This window comes from Pelodiscus sinensis, chromosome 1 (assembly GCF_052426305.1).
Source record: "Pelodiscus sinensis isolate ZL-2025 chromosome 1, ASM5242630v1, whole genome shotgun sequence".
Lineage (NCBI taxonomy): Eukaryota > Metazoa > Chordata > Testudines > Trionychidae > Pelodiscus > Pelodiscus sinensis.
Genome location: NC_143052.1, coordinates 54,103,304 through 54,119,048, shown reverse-complemented (window position 1 = coordinate 54,119,048; position 15,745 = coordinate 54,103,304). Strand labels below are relative to the sequence as shown.

Below are 15,745 nucleotides of genomic sequence, written 5' to 3'. Positions count from 1 at the left end.
GAGATCTAATACTGTTCCTTTTTAATTATTAGAATAATTACAATTTATATAAAAAAATTTAGAGCAGAGGCTCTAAAATGTTTCTAGAGTTAAACATTTTTCAAAATATATGGAAAGTCTTCAGTGGTAAACTTAAAAAAAATACTGAAAAAATACGGGGGAAAAAAATCAACTGAGTTCCCCATCCCATGGTGTGGGTCTTTTTGGTTTTTTTTTTAAACTATAAACCCTGTTCAGCAAAAGTCCTTGGAAATTCTGGACGGAATTTTAAAAAGTTCTCATCTCCTGATAAAAACTCAAAATATTTCTTCAGTGGTTGACAGCAGCACCATCATCTTTCATTCCATAGGAGTAACTCCTTATATATGTCAGCTATGTCCATAAATGGAGAAAAGACTTCCCAAACGTATACAAAAAAGCACTGGATACTAATTTAAACCTCTCACCTGCGCAGAATCAACATTCAATAACTGAAGTACAACTCTTCAGAGCATTTTTCATCTGCACAACTTCCTATTAAACAGGAATAATCTCTAGCACTAACCACACAATATCCTTCTCTCTCCTTAGCTATTTACCTACTAGGGAATGACAGGCATCCAAAAGAAAATAGGGGAAATTGTGAGCAAGATGCAAAATATACTGACAAAAAGAAAGATGCAAAGGCCGCTTCATCCTTCTAGAGATGGAAGGATATTTCAACTCTATTCAAGATAAGCCAGTAACAGAAAACATGATAGTAAATAGCATGAACAGCATCAAAATAAATGATGAGTCACAAAGATGCTTCATCTCTTGCAAAAGAGTTCAATGAATGAGTTCAACCTGTTGCTTATATCAATTTTAAATTTGTTGTCTTGCAACTTCATTGTACTTCACCTTGTTCTTCTACTATTGGAACAGTATACTCTGTCCTGCTTGTTACCCTATATATCTCTTTATAGCCGCTCCACGAGTTACGAACAAGTTACAGACCAACACTTGGTCTGTAACTCGGATCCCATAGAGTTACATGGCGACTGTGCTGTTCGTAAGCGCGGATCTGCATTTATGACCACTTTGATCGTAAGTGCGGATGGTCGTTAAGTGGAGGTGGTCGTAACTCGGGGAGCTGCTGTATATACAACGCCTCTCTAAAATACAGTCCTAGTCAGTGTTAGTTTTCATGACATGTAACTGTAAATTTTCAACACCACTAAAGATTGATCATGAAGTCATACCACCATGTTGTGTAATAGCATTGGTTTCAGCATTTTTTAAAATCCCATTCTCAGTACAATGCAACATTATTTTTGTCTCCCACTGCACATTCAGGAGAGGTTTCCACTGAGCTATGCAGAATGATGTTTTGTTTTTCAGTGGTTGCAATTATTTTTAATAGGCAGCAATATATAATAATAGTTCAACTTAATCCTTCTAATGTGCATTATCTTCCATTTGGAAATAATTTAATCAGCATGCTGCACCTTTGTTTGCGTCTCTGGATTTCTTTACATTTAATTATGTTTACTGCCATTTTTAAGAAATCCCTTCATTTCTAAGTATATTCCTACGTACAATACCTGAACCTACATCTCACCACAACAATTCTACTGAAGCAATGTAGAATATTAGTGCTAGGAACCTGGCTTTCTAAGGATATAGGACAATCTTAATTGCACACCGCCATTTTTTAAACTTGCTTCCGCAACCATTCATCAGAACCTACATTTGGCAAACTTCAGAAATCATGCTGAAAAGTTCTTTTTGTTCATTTAGATTGTCAAAGGACATTTTTAAACTACTATTGTATGTTCTCATTATCTGGATGTACTGAGCCTGACAAGGTTTCGTTTTGTTTTTGTTTGTGTTTGTTTTTTTTTAAAGATAAAACCGTTCACTTAATTTTGGAGTTCTGTTCTTAAAAATTACTGTATAACATATGAGCTCTTTTGTTATAAGACAACAGGAAAATATTGTTGTATATTTTCTTTTTTCATAAGAATAGAATTGATATACAGCTAGTAGCTAGATACAGTAGAGTTCCGATAATCCAGAACCTATGGGACCTAGGTGGTGCTGGACTATCAGGAGGTACTATAAGATGGTTATATATATATACACACACACTGTATACATTATATACTGTATATCAAGTGTTCTTAACCCTTTTTATTATACATACTGTATATAGTATACTGTAATGTTTTAGGTTTTTTAAAGCCTTTTTTACCCTTTTTTCTCAGTTCAGCTGCTGCCGCTGTTACCTTGTGACTCATTTTTTGCCCAAGTTCGCTCACTAGGCTCTTGCCATTTTGATGCCGGACTATCAGGAGTGCAGGACTATTGGATGCCGGACTATTGGAGTTTTACTGTATATAGACTAAGTGTAAAAATGAATTGAAAAAGCAGCCTTCTAGAGGAAGGGGTGTCCATGTTTACTGAATTCCGTGAGTGGCAAAGCACATTTGTTCAGAAACAGGTAAAAAGATGAATTATCTGGAAGATCTTAAAACACAACCTGTAATATTAAAGCCAATATGTGTTTTTCTTGGCTTTAATTTAATAACCAGTAATTTAAAAGATTATACAGGTTACATGTCACATGTATAGCAAAGGATAAAATCTGGTCCTGCAAACTGTTCTCAGTTAACAATTCTAAGGCCAATGTGTGAGCTAAAATATTATAAATGCTATATAAAGCCTCCTAATTTTCCTCCTCATTCTTCTCAGAGTCAAATATTTATATTACATATGGTGTATTATTTAAGTTGTATTATAGCAATTAGACTGAACATTTTCTTGGGCAAAACAATGCAACATGGCCACCCCGAATGCAATCTTTCAAAAGCAGTTTAAGTGATGCTTGAATCAAGGGCTTCTGTGTAAAGGTCAGCAGCTTGTTTCATCTAGTCACAATACCTTTCCAATTTTATGTCCAGTACAAAAACAAACAAAAAGTAAAAGCTGAAAATGGTCTTTCAAGGTATCCATATTTTATTTAAGGGCCTCTATCCTGCAATTAACTGACTCCAGTGGGACAGTACACTTGCATGGGTCTCAATGCAAGACTGGGAGCAGACATTTTAAAACTTTTTAATAATTACAGTCACAACTGGCTCCTGTCCTCTTCTCAAGATGGACATAATTCTGCTGGAACCAGATCCAACTGCTGAATCATACATGTTTCTAAATCCCATGATTCTGGGTAGTGACTGATCACAGTTCCTAGTAGAGTTGACTGGAGATTTTTCAACTAAATGGATTTTTTTTTGTCTTAGAATGCCAATTAATCAAAAATAAACTTTTCATGGATATGTACCCATTTCAAAAAAGCTTTCCAAAGTGAGTAACTTACTATTCGGAATGAGGTCTCTTTCTCTGGTTTTTCTATATCATTTTTGAGAGGTCTTGGCATGAGTTCCACATTAGAATGGAAATCAATTTAAAAAAGCCTCTTAATGTTTTTACAAAATTCTTGTTTTACAGCCAGTTCTAGTTTTCACCTCTGTGTTTTAGACCCACTCCCTATCCTTTTTAGACAGTGAGATGCTGCAGTCTGGTCATCTAAATCCTAGAAATAGTGCATCCTGAGCCCTCAGGAGCTTCAATATCTTTTTTGTATATCTTCTTCCTGCCATCAATGCATGTTTTTTCCTATTTATACACTTCAGAGCCAACATGGCAGTAAAGAAATGAAACATTGGCTTAGAAAAATAATATTTTGGTTACAAGTACTCTCTAAAGCACAAGAAAACGATCTTCAGAAAAAATGTTAAATGCAATTTTGAAGCTGCTGAGTGATTTGACCCAGTTTGATTTACCCCTCTGAATCTTCAGTTTGGTCCAAGTCCTTAGGACAGACAACTTTCCCTCCTCTTTGGCAAAGTTTTCTTTATGGCACTTTAATTGCGTCCTTTGCTTAGAGAGCATTCCTCTTTTGAAACTGTTTTTGAGACTTTTCTTGACCCTAAGCTTCCATTGGGGAATTTCCAAACTACACCACACACTCAACTTCAGGGTAGAGTTGTTCAAAGTCAATGACCTTGAAATCAGCCAATCCTTTGTTTCATCAGGTTAAGGCCAATCAATGCAGATAGCCCTTGACTGCACTGTCACAGTTTTCCGGACACTGTCTCTCAACTAAAGGTACGTCTACACATAAGCCACTACAACTGCATCACTTCAGTGAAGATACTACCTAACCTGACAAGACAGATTCTCCTGTTGGCATAGGTTGTCCACTCCTCCCAAGAGACGGTAGCCTAGGGCTATGGCTACACTGCCATTTTTTTCTGGAAGAAGATATGCACTTGCATTTGCATATCTTCTCTCAATTCTTTTTGCGGAAGAGGTTTTGCCACTATTTGGCCCTGTGTACTTGGGGCCAAATGTCGAGGGAAAAAACCTCTTTTGCAAGACCCTGCAAACCTTGATTTATAAGGAATAAGGGGTCTTGTGAAAGAGGGAGTTTTTCAGACATTTGGACCCATCTACATGGAGCCAAATAGTGGCAAAACCTCTTTTGCAAAAAGATCGGAAGAAGATATGCAAATGCAAACATGATTTGCATATCTTCTTCCAGAAAAATATGGCAGTGTAGCTCTAACCTAGAGCTGCCTACATTGGTGGGGGCTAGGTCTGTTTAACTATGTTGCTCATGGGTGTGGATTTTTTCACATCCCTGAGCAATGCAGTTATATCAACCTAATCTCCTTGTGCACACCAGGCCTCAGAGTCAAGCTCCTGCTAGACTAGAAAATGCATGCTGAAAGCCACACTAAATTATATTCAAAAGAGAGATGGAGACAGAAATAAAACATGATATTCACGGAACCAAAATGGAATTCATATGTTGACAGACACATCCCCCAAACTGTTAAAGCTGTTTAGTATTTACTGTAAAGTACGTTTTTCCACTACTGCAAAATAGAAAAGAAGAATAAATTATGTTTGTATACATTGCCCTTCACATTTAAGGTACAATGTCTCAAAACTCTTTACATAGTAACTAGTTATCAACAATATAAGGAACTGAAAGCTTATGGAGCACAATTATCTACTCAGTCCGGAATCGAGCAAAATACTTAAGTGATTGTTTTACTTATGCATTTGAGTATAGTCCTACTGAAGTCAATGGGATTACTCACATGCTTAAAGTTAAGTGCTTTGCTGGCTCACAGGATTGAGTCCTTAGACGTTAGAATTTGACGGAATATATTTGAACGTATTTATTTTTTCTTCATGTCCCATTATCTATTGTAAGTATATTCAGACATTTTTAAATGGGTAAGATAATTTCTAACAATAGAGGCAACTGAGATGCAGCAGTGTAGCTCACTTTATGTAATGTTTACACTTAGAAATTCATACCTATAAACTGGCTCAAACAGTACTGATGCCACAGTTTCATACCAGGGGTGATATACTGTGAAGGGAACCATCTTTAATAACAAAGCAACTTTCTTTCTGGTACCTGTCAAGATAAATTCCAAAATCTGTGGCAATTTTCTGAACAGCAAAGGTCAATCCCAGAGTCTTAAGCAGTGTTACTTAAAAAAAAAAAAAATTAGCAAAGCTATTCTTTTCTCCATTCAACACTGATAGCATTTAAAGAAAACACACACACGTTCACAAAGGAGTGCCACATCTTCTCCCAGGATTGAGCAATGGCCCTGTTAGAAATTAATGTTGTATTCTTTGATAAGGCCTTTTCCCTTCTTCAGATGAATGGAGTATTAAAGGTCCAGATCCAAAAATAAATAGGGGATGGGGAGGAAGGAAGGGTAAAAATAGTCAACTGGAGTGTTGAAGTTACAAGAAGCTGACAGAGGAGATGCAAATTGTTCTTAAGTACCCATTGTTTAGTTGGCTAAGTCATTAGGATGTGGAAGGTAGTGTGCTAGCCAGATGTCTTTATTCACACCTTTATTCAATGCTTCCCTGTGTATTTGGCTTGTGGAGTGGGCCTGAAACAACACAGTGACTTTGAAGTCCAGTAATGAGTGCTCAGGTAGATTTTCAAACACCTTTGTTCACTTTGTCACCCATGAGCACATCTTAGAGGCTACTGCACATGGGCAGCAGGAATCATAGGCACAGGACGCCGTTGCCTTCCCAAAATACTTGAAGGAAGCCCCATCTATGCTTTACCTCTAGGTCCCCTCCTACCTGCTCCCAGGGCTTGAACATGCAAGCTGGGGGCCTCAGTGAACCCTCGGGGTCGCTCTCACCACCCAGTGCTTAAGGATGTTGAGGACTAGTCGACTAGTTGACTATTCAATAAGCATTTGCTACAAAGAGGAGAAGGGGGGAAGGGGTACTTCAAAGCAGCAGCTCCACACAGCTGAGCTGGGAAACAGCTGCGCTGCGCTGCTGCATTGAAACACCAAGTCAGCATTTCTAAGGGGCAGCTGCCACACAGCTTAGACTTTTCTTGACCCTAAGCTTCCACTGGGGAATTTCCTGGCTCGGCTGTGCAGTGCTGCCCCTTTAAAACGCTGTCTTGGCATTTCCTAGGGCAATGCCACACAGCTGAGCTAAGGATCAGCCACGCAGTGGCTGCCCCTTTGAAAAGCCAGCTCCGCATTTCAAAAGGGCAGCTGTGGAGCCCAGGAGCCCCGCAGCATTTCCCCAGAACCCGGGGTCAGCTGGGGGAGTCCCCAGCTTTCATTCTGGGTTCCGCTGAAATGCTGTCCCCAGCTGACCCCGGGCTCTGCGCAGCATGCAGCACAGCATGGAGTCGGGGGTCAGTGGGGGACTCTGAGCGCCCCGCTGACTTTGCACCCCAGGTCTATGAAATGTACAAGAGCCCCTGCTGGGGACTCTTGTACATGTCGAAACAGGCACTCACATGCAGCCTGGAATCAGCAGCCCTTCCCACTGGCCCTGGGCGGTACACAGAGTTCTGCATTCCTCCTTTGACATGTACAAGAGCCCCCAGCAGGGGCTCTTGTACATGTCAAAGGAGGAATGCAGAAGTGCCTATCAACTAGTCGAGTAGTTGATGGAAATTCTATCAACTACTTGGCTAGTCAATTAGCCACATTTTAACATCCTTACCAGGGCTCTGGAGCTCCAGGAGTGGTTGGGTTTGCATTGCCCATCCTCCTGCATTTTGAGGTTGGGGTTAGGGTTGGGCCTAGCAATCCTGAGCTCCAGGGCTAGGAGGCAGGGGTCAGCAGCCACAATAGAGAGGGGCTGGTGGGAGTGGAAAGGTCAAGGTTGGAAACCTGCCTACCCAGGGAAGTGGTTCACCCTATATAGCTTTTACCCTGCTGTCACTCACATCATTTCCTTTTCTTCATCTTGACAGGATAGAGATTATGGGCCCTGTGAAATTACCCCAGATTTAACAGCACCATTACCGAACATTTGAATACATTTCTTTAGAGTGACTCTGAATTTGCAGGGCAGACCACTGAAAGTTAAAGAACCTATAATACTATGGAAACACAACCAGCTTCTCACTACTTTTGAGAGGTGAGAGAGCAAGTGCACAAGGGCAATCTACTAAAAAACTTTTCAGAAGGTCCCATACCAAAAGCTATTAAGCATGATAAGCAGTCATGGGATAAGAGGGAAGATGCTGTTATAGGTCAACAACTATTCATAAAATAGAAAATAAAAAGAAGAATAAATGGTCAATTTTCACAGTGGAAAGTGGTAAACAGCAGGATCCCCCAAGGGGCTCTTTGGGGGCTTGTGCTGGTCAACATGCTCATAAATACTCTGCCACTGAGGTAGCAAAATTGGCAGATGACACAAAGTTACTCAAAACAGATAAGTCCAAAACTGACTGCGAAGAGTTACACAAGGTTCTCACTAACCGGGGTGACTGGGCAACATAATGGCAGATGAAATTCAGTGTTGATAAATGCAAAGCAATGCACATTGGAAAATGCAATCCCAACTGTATCCACAATATGATGTGATCTAAATTAACTATAATTACCATGTTTTAGCACATATAACCTGTGGGTTGCACAAAGTTTTATAAACCTCGCAACTCCCCCGCGGAGTATACATGTCCACGGGCTATATAAGTTTATTTTTACTTGCCTGCACTGCGTTCTCCGTTCCCTCCCTCCTGGAGGCTGTGGCTGGTACGTGCAATTACCAGGTACCTTAAAGTAGTGTAAATAACCCGCGGGCTATACGCGTGCCTGGGTTATCTAAGACTTTTTTTTTTTTTTACACACACACATTCAGGAAAAACCACGGGTTATGCATGGGTGTGGGTTATACACAAGTGCAAGTTATATGCGCTAATTTACGGTACTCAAGAAACAGATCTTGATGTTATAATCAATAGTTCACTGAAAACATTCACTCAATGTGGAATGGCAGTCAAAAAAAATCAAACAATGTTGGGACAGACTTTGTCAGAAAATATCATGATGTTGTTGTATAAATACATGATATACCCACACCCTGGATACCACGTGTAGTTTTGATTGTCCCATCTCAAAATAGAGATATTAGGGTTGGGAATATTACAAAAAAGGGCTACAAGAACGGTTAGTGTTATAGAGCAGCTTCCATATGAAGGGAGATATAAAGATTGGATCATTCATTTTAGAAAACGAGATAGCTAAGAGGGTATGAGAGAAGACTATGAAAGGTGTAGAGAAAGCACATAAGGAATTGTTATTTATCCTATCACATAACACAAGAAATTTACCATCACCCAATAAAATTAATACATATCAGGTTTAAAACAAAACTCAAAGTACTTCTTCACATGATGCACTGTCAGCCTGTGCAACTAATTTCCAGAGATACTGTGAAGGCCAGAAGTATAACTATGTTAAAAAAAAGTAGTAGATAAGTTCATGGGGGACAGGTCCATCAATAGCTATTAGTCATCATGGTCAGTGATGCAGCTCATATTGCTAGAGGCAAGGACTGAACAACGTTCAAAACTGCTTTGAGCTGTTTATTTCCCCTGAAACACTGGCACTGACCACTGTCACACCACAGGATACTAGGCTAGATGGACAACTGTTCTGAGCCATTCCAGATGTTATTTTAATCTTACCTACCTCCTAAGATGTTTCTTAGGATTAACAATGATCAAAAGTATACAAGTATAGCTTTACTTCCAAGAGAAGTTGATTATGAAATATTCTTTGAGAAGATAAATTTCCCAAAGTACACATATAGTAATGTCCTTTATCTTAATTACTTTCTTTTTCCCAAATCATGTCAAATTGTATACCCAAAGGACAAAAACTTTTTGCACTCAGTTTACTTACAGGTTAGGTAATCTGGTATCCTGCATGCATATCCTTCAGTATTCATCTCTGGTTTACTTGCAAGGCTGTTCAGTGCCTTTCTCAGAACTAATCAGACATCCCCAGAGTGTTCCTACTGACATCACAGGGAGTTTTGTCATTTATATGTGGCATCAAGTCTAAGCCATTTATTAGCATGTCAGTCCCACTTTAACCCCAAGATGTAAGGCTTGAATTGTAACAGCACAACACTGTTAACAGATATCACAGTTAATCTATTTCAGTTTATACCGATAATGTAAATAAAAAAACTGATACACTGTTTACAAGACACGATAGACGATGAAAGCTATTTCAGTCTAGAAAGAGTTCAGAGTGCCAAAACAAAATGAAGGCTATTTAAAATGAAAATACACTTGAACTGCTAAGTGAACTCCTTTATTCTGAGTAATCTTGACTCTATATCTTCCTGCGGCAGTGAGGAAAATAATATTATTGAGAGTTAATGCACAAGTTTCCCAGACAGAAGAATAGTACAGCATGATACCTGGAACATCAAAACATAAATTGGTGATATAACTACTTGTAATGTGCTGCGGGTGATTGAACAAATCCATTCCCAAAAAACCCTACTATTGTTTTTCTTAAACAACCAAAACACAGACACCAAAACTGTTGAAATGGGATGGCTTGCATACATACATCCAAGACACTGTACATATAATGACCCTATATAGAAAAAAAAACCAATTCTATATATTTATGTGTAGCTTGTTCTCATTTATATTAGAAATGTATTTTTTCTTAAGAGCAATTCAGTAAAACAGAGAAGACCTCTTCATTTTCTAACTCGGGAAAAAGACTGTAATAAGCAGGAGCTGAGGCAGTTGAGTAATTCATCTCTCTTGAGAAGAATAAAACACGATTGCTCTCTCTGTACTGGCTGGCACAAACACTTCAACAACAATCTACTATTCAGAAAACAAACTGGCCTTTGTATTTTGTTTATGCCTTCACCAATGACACAACTCCTAAAGTATTTTAATAATACAAAATAATGGTGCCTGTATTGTGGCCAATTGCATATTTATATAAGTTATCATAATATAGAATATGGAATACATAATATAATATATCCTGCTAATAGATTTAAAGCTGAATATTAATCTGAACTATTTTTCCTCTTAAAATCATGAATAAGGGATCTTCCGGAAAAGGCTTTATTTTCCAAAAGATCCCGTCTAGACTGGCGCTTTTCTCCGGCAAAGCCCCGAGCCGGAAAAAAGCAGCAGCCATGTTCATGCAAATGCCGCGGGGGATATTTAAATCCCCCGCGACATTTGCAATTCCAACTTGTCTCATTAGCATCCCTTTTCTGGAAAAGGGTGCCAGTGTAGACACGGCCGTAGAGTCTTAAATTGCACCTTTACTGCATAGGTTTCATTGCATTGCCTGGTGAAGTCTAATGAAATAGCTCTGAATTCATGGGAGGAAAAAATGATACAGTTTATTTTTCCAGGAAATGTCAAAGTTTAAAGTTCCAGAACATATTAGTCAAAAACATATTAGTAAATGTGGGTTCATATTCAGATTTGGAGTATTCTTAATTCTACAAATTCAATATGTGTGGCAGGATCTCATTGATAAAAGAGCTATGGAAGCTATATATATATGCATGTATCAAGATGAGATTCTACCTCTTAAACTGTATTATTAAAATAACAAAAAACATTTACTTCTGTACAGCACTAAGCATAATAGGGCCTCAGTACATACCAGGATTTATAAGGGCCCAATCAGAAACCCACTGAGATAACTGAAAGATTACCATTGACTTCAGTAAGCTTTGGCTCATGCCCTAGTTGCCCCTGTGAAACAAAATCTAAGTAATAATGTAATGACACACTGCACTTCTGTCCTTGTTACCAAATAATTCAACTTTCCAAGCCATAAAGTATAGACATCCAGAGAGAATCATTTGTTTCCAGAGACCAAGTGATCAGTGATTCAGAGATGGAATATGATGGTAGAAGGCATTTGGACAGAAATGGTGTCCATACCATATCTAGTTTTGATGGAATTGAACTAGTTAATACAGTAGAGGGGGGAAATGTAATGACATTTGAAAGAGTACAAAATAGTGGAGCTACTATAACAAATTGAATGGTAGTGTTCAAATTAGAGGGGAGATTTTTCAAAATTGAGTTAACTGTTTTCTTTCAAGACTCCAACAAGTACAGAAATATTTATATTAATTAAGGGTTATGAAATTAAGCTTAATCTATTTAAAGTAATTGGACAAGTCAGAATTAAAGTATTTATGCTTAAGTTAAGAGACAATATGAATAAGGAGAATTTAAGAAGGTATTTTACAGAGTAAAAAATAAATGTATTTATTTGTATTGCAATAGCACTTAGGTGTCCCAGTCAAAGAACAGGGCCCCATTGTATTAGACACTGTATGAACATAACAAAAAAAACCTTGTCCCCTTCTGCAATGAGTTTATAGCTTGCAGGACTTATGCCTTAAAGTCAATGGAACTACACTCCATGTGACAATTCAAGTATGTATATGAACCTTTAATAGAGTTACTCAAAATGCATAAAGTTAAGCACATGAGTAAATACTGGCAGAACTGGAGTCTAAATATAGGCTTTTATGAGAGGTGGCTGTTATGTATTCTGAATATATTTAAGCAAAACTTGGGTGATTTTGTGCAGAGCCCTGCAAATCCGAAGATAGCCACTTTATATCCCCGTGTATCTGCATCCACAGATTACAGATGCTGAAAGACCCTTCTCACTTCTATACAGGCCCTGGTGCTTCTGTAAGGTACCCCAAATTGTTTGGGGGCCTGAACCATGGACTTTTTCCAGTCCTTTACTATCATAACAAGCAGCATCATTCCATAATTTTTTAAACAAGCTGTTCGGGGGAAGGCACATCAAATGTTTTCCAAAAGCTGTCTGCTGCTGCACTACATTATGGCCCCATTCCAGCTTTTCAATCCATTCCCACACCAATGGAAGTCACGTAAGTGTAAACTCTGTGTGCCTCCCTTCCATAACTCACTCCTTATAACCCCAAGACCATTAGAGATAAAGGGCAATTTTCAGTCATTCAATGAGCCTTAGATCAGGCCCTCTGGCGGTAAGCATGGTGTCGATATGTACATAGCAGAACAGGGTGACAAGAAGCAAGCAGATACATCATTTTGATGGCTTCTCCGACATCTCAATAGTTCCCATTGCTTCCATCGTCAAATAAAAGTTGAATGGTGTATATATAAAAATATTTCCATGAAAAAAAAATTAAATAATTTAAAAATTGAGTGTTTTACTTTAGATAAGATTTAAAAATTGAAGTGGTGTTAGAAGTGTAAAAATAGCAAGACCCCTTCTCCCTAGGTATGTCAGATATATACAATAGTCAAATTTAATAATATTACCTATATTTTTAAATATAAGATCAATGCAGTATAAAAATATTTTAACTCTCCTACTGTTCAGACCATTTTACTTGATTAAACATATCAATGACTCATTATTTTATTACTGAATAGTAGTGAAAGAATTTTAGAAAGAAAAGTTACTTACCTTTACTAGATGTAGTAAACCATTTCAGTGCAGATCCAGAAACATTACCTATAAGTAAATACATTCAGAATTCAATTCAGTTCCTTGGAGGGCTATTTTTAAACATAATTTTTCTACTGACAGACTGATATAGCTTATTGTTTATATATTTGTGTAACAAACTTTCAGCCTCATGTCCAGCATTTCCCATAAACTATCTGGCATTAATAGTTTCCTGTGTGTTTCCAGTTAGTCACGCCAAAAGAAATAATAAAAACATTCTCATAAACTTCCATTTTATTAACTATATAAATCCAAGTTTAGCATGAGTGAGTTTAGTTTTCCTGATTACTTACATATCAGTTATTATACATTTCTAAAATCAATACAAATAATCCTAAAGATCAGGAATATCTTACTCCAAAAACGTGCTTCCTTCCTGAACTGTCTCACACACAATACTGTGATATGCTCTCTGCTTGAACACATGCTTTGTTTCACCCTCACCAAGCTCCAACTTTCACTATCCCACAACTAATTATTCTTCCCAACACCATATTTCACCTGTGATTTTTTTCCTTATTGCGGTCTTACTTCCACATGATAGATTTCTTTCTATTTCTTTCTTGATTGCCCAAAAGGCCATTTTAAGCCTTAATCGCAAGCCTTCTCTGATTTTCAGTTGCAGATATCACTCAGCAACCTTTAACAGTATCATCATTTAGTACCTTTTAGGACTACACAGGTCATAATGAAACACCTGGAAATAAAATAGTATCCAGCGTAGATCTTGGATCCAAGGACAGTGTGGGATATTTCTATGGAAGATACAGAATAATAGCCAAGCAACAACTTTCCGCTCTATGGCTTTGCAAAATGTAATCTTGCCTGTAATCCAAAGTGGACCGCCATTTTAGAATTCAGTCACATAGCTTTTAGCTTTCTATCCCCTCTTCCTACCTACATCTCCTATCCTCATTGTTGTTTTTCAGTTTCTATTACTGAAGGAATGCTTTTTTACAGAGCAGTAGGATAAATATTGTCTAAGTACTAAAAACAGCAAGTTAGACGGGTGATTACAGGCAGTCCCCAACTTACGTCGGATCCGCACTTACGAACGGGGCTTTTCTCGCCCCGGAGCTCACGGGCGGCGGGTCGCCGCCCGTGTCCTCCAGGACGAGAAAAGCTTCTCCCGGTCTCCCTGGTCTGCTGGGGGGGGGGGGGTCCAGCAAAGCCGCTGGACCCCCCCCAGCAGACCAGGGACACCCGAGCAAAGCTGCCGCCTGGGCGGCTTTGCTCATTTGCCCTGGAGAAAAGCCGCCCAGGCAGCGGGACCTCCGCCGCCTGGGCGGCTTTGCTCCTGTCTCCCTGGTCTGCTGGGGGCGTCCAGCAAAGCCGCTGGACCCTCCCAGCAGACCAGGGACACCCGAGCAAAGCGGCCGCCTATGCAGCTTTGCTCGTTTGCCTGGGAGCAAAGCCGCCCAGGCAGCGGGACCCCCGCCGCCTGGGCGGCTTTGCTCCTGTGGCTTTGCTGGACCCCCCCCCCCCCCCAGCAGACCAGGGAGACCGGAGCAAAGCCACACAGGCGGCGGGGTCCCTCCGCCTGTGCGGCTTTGCTCAGGTCTCCCTGGTCTGCTGGGGGGGGGGAGGGAGCACAGCTAGTGCGCCCCCCCCCCCCAGCAGACCAGGCTTTTGTTGTGGGACGCCTCGGGTAGAGCAGCTGGGGTGCTGCTGGGTTGGTCCTGTGGGAACCTACCGGGCAGTGCCCCAGCTGTTCTGTCCCAGGCTCCAGATTCAGCAGCTGTTGAAACTGATCAGGCTGATTCCAGGAAGCTGGGGGCAGAGCAACTCTGCCTCCGGCTTCCTGTAGTCAGCCCCTGGTCAGTTTCAGTGGCAGCAGCTGAATCTAGAGCCAGTTCCGACTAACATACAAATTCAACTTAAGAACAAACCTATAGTCCCTATCTTGAACGTAACCCGGGGACTGCCTGTATTTAAAAGACAGAATGTCTTTTAGAAATACTACTATACATCTGTGTCTCCCTCAACAACATACTCTTCTCTCTCACCTTCACTAGGATCCTGGGACCACAGGAAGGTAAGAGAGAAGGGTATGGGACTCAGATACTCGACCCACAGACTCAAAAACCTAAGTCTCATTTTAGGCACCACTGTGATCCACATAGCCACTGATCAGCATCCTGGGCACCTTAACTCACTCCAGGTTTAGGTTCTACAATAAAGGTTCCCTCAATGCTTATATTTCCACTACTGAGCATGTGTGCTATTGCCTTCCTCCAGGCATCTAGACATTTACCTCTCACCTAAGCCACAGTGTGATCCCTGAGTGGGGGGAAGACAGGTGCTTCTCCACCTAACTCACATGGATAAAAAGTCCCACCATTCCTTCTTCCTCCTAACCCTTTCATACAGAGAAGGTATAATTTTAATTTAGATTGAGAAGACCTGCTGAGATACAGAAAAATTAGCCTCAGGATTCTTCTGATGGGGTACATAAGCTACGTTGGGATAGCAGAGGTCAAAAAACAGTTCTGGGCTCAGATTGCTTTGCCTGCAGCACCTGAATAGTCAGCTTCAGCAGAAAGAGAAGCTGAAAAGGGTGCCAGACAGCTCAGAGGTTTGGAGGGCAGAAATGACACAACAAGGGGATGATAGAGGTAGAGAGATCTATCTTAGGAGACTCTGCCTGAATACAGGGACCTATCTTTGACTACAGCCTGCCTGACACCCAGAAGATGGTAAAGCCCAGGAATCTGAGACTAGCATGAAAAGAAGATGGCTACCTTCTTCAGTTGTTTTATGCTATTTCCTCTTAAACTTTACGACCTTATGGGGAAGCAAGTAGTAGGAAGTAGGCCAGGGAGGCATCTCCAGAACACCCCAGAATGTTTGTCATTACTGGCCTTCATAGAAACCTGGATTGGAGAATCATG

At 39.9% G+C, this 15,745-nt stretch overlaps 1 protein-coding gene across 8 annotated transcripts in view; it reads right to left on the bottom strand.

Moving 5' to 3' along the window:
- CNTN1 (contactin 1) overlaps positions 1-15,745 on the bottom strand; it is a 396,144-nt gene that overhangs the window by 241,611 nt on the left and 138,788 nt on the right. For 7 of the 8 annotated variants that reach the window (XM_075930057.2, XM_075930017.2, XM_075930024.2 and 4 more), the window contains one exon: positions 12,813-12,860. The gene's annotated coding sequence lies outside the window, so the exon portion shown is untranslated. Of the gene's footprint in view, positions 1-9,236; positions 9,347-12,812; positions 12,861-15,745 lie in introns of those variants that run through there. The other variant, XM_075930066.2, reaches the window with a different exon arrangement.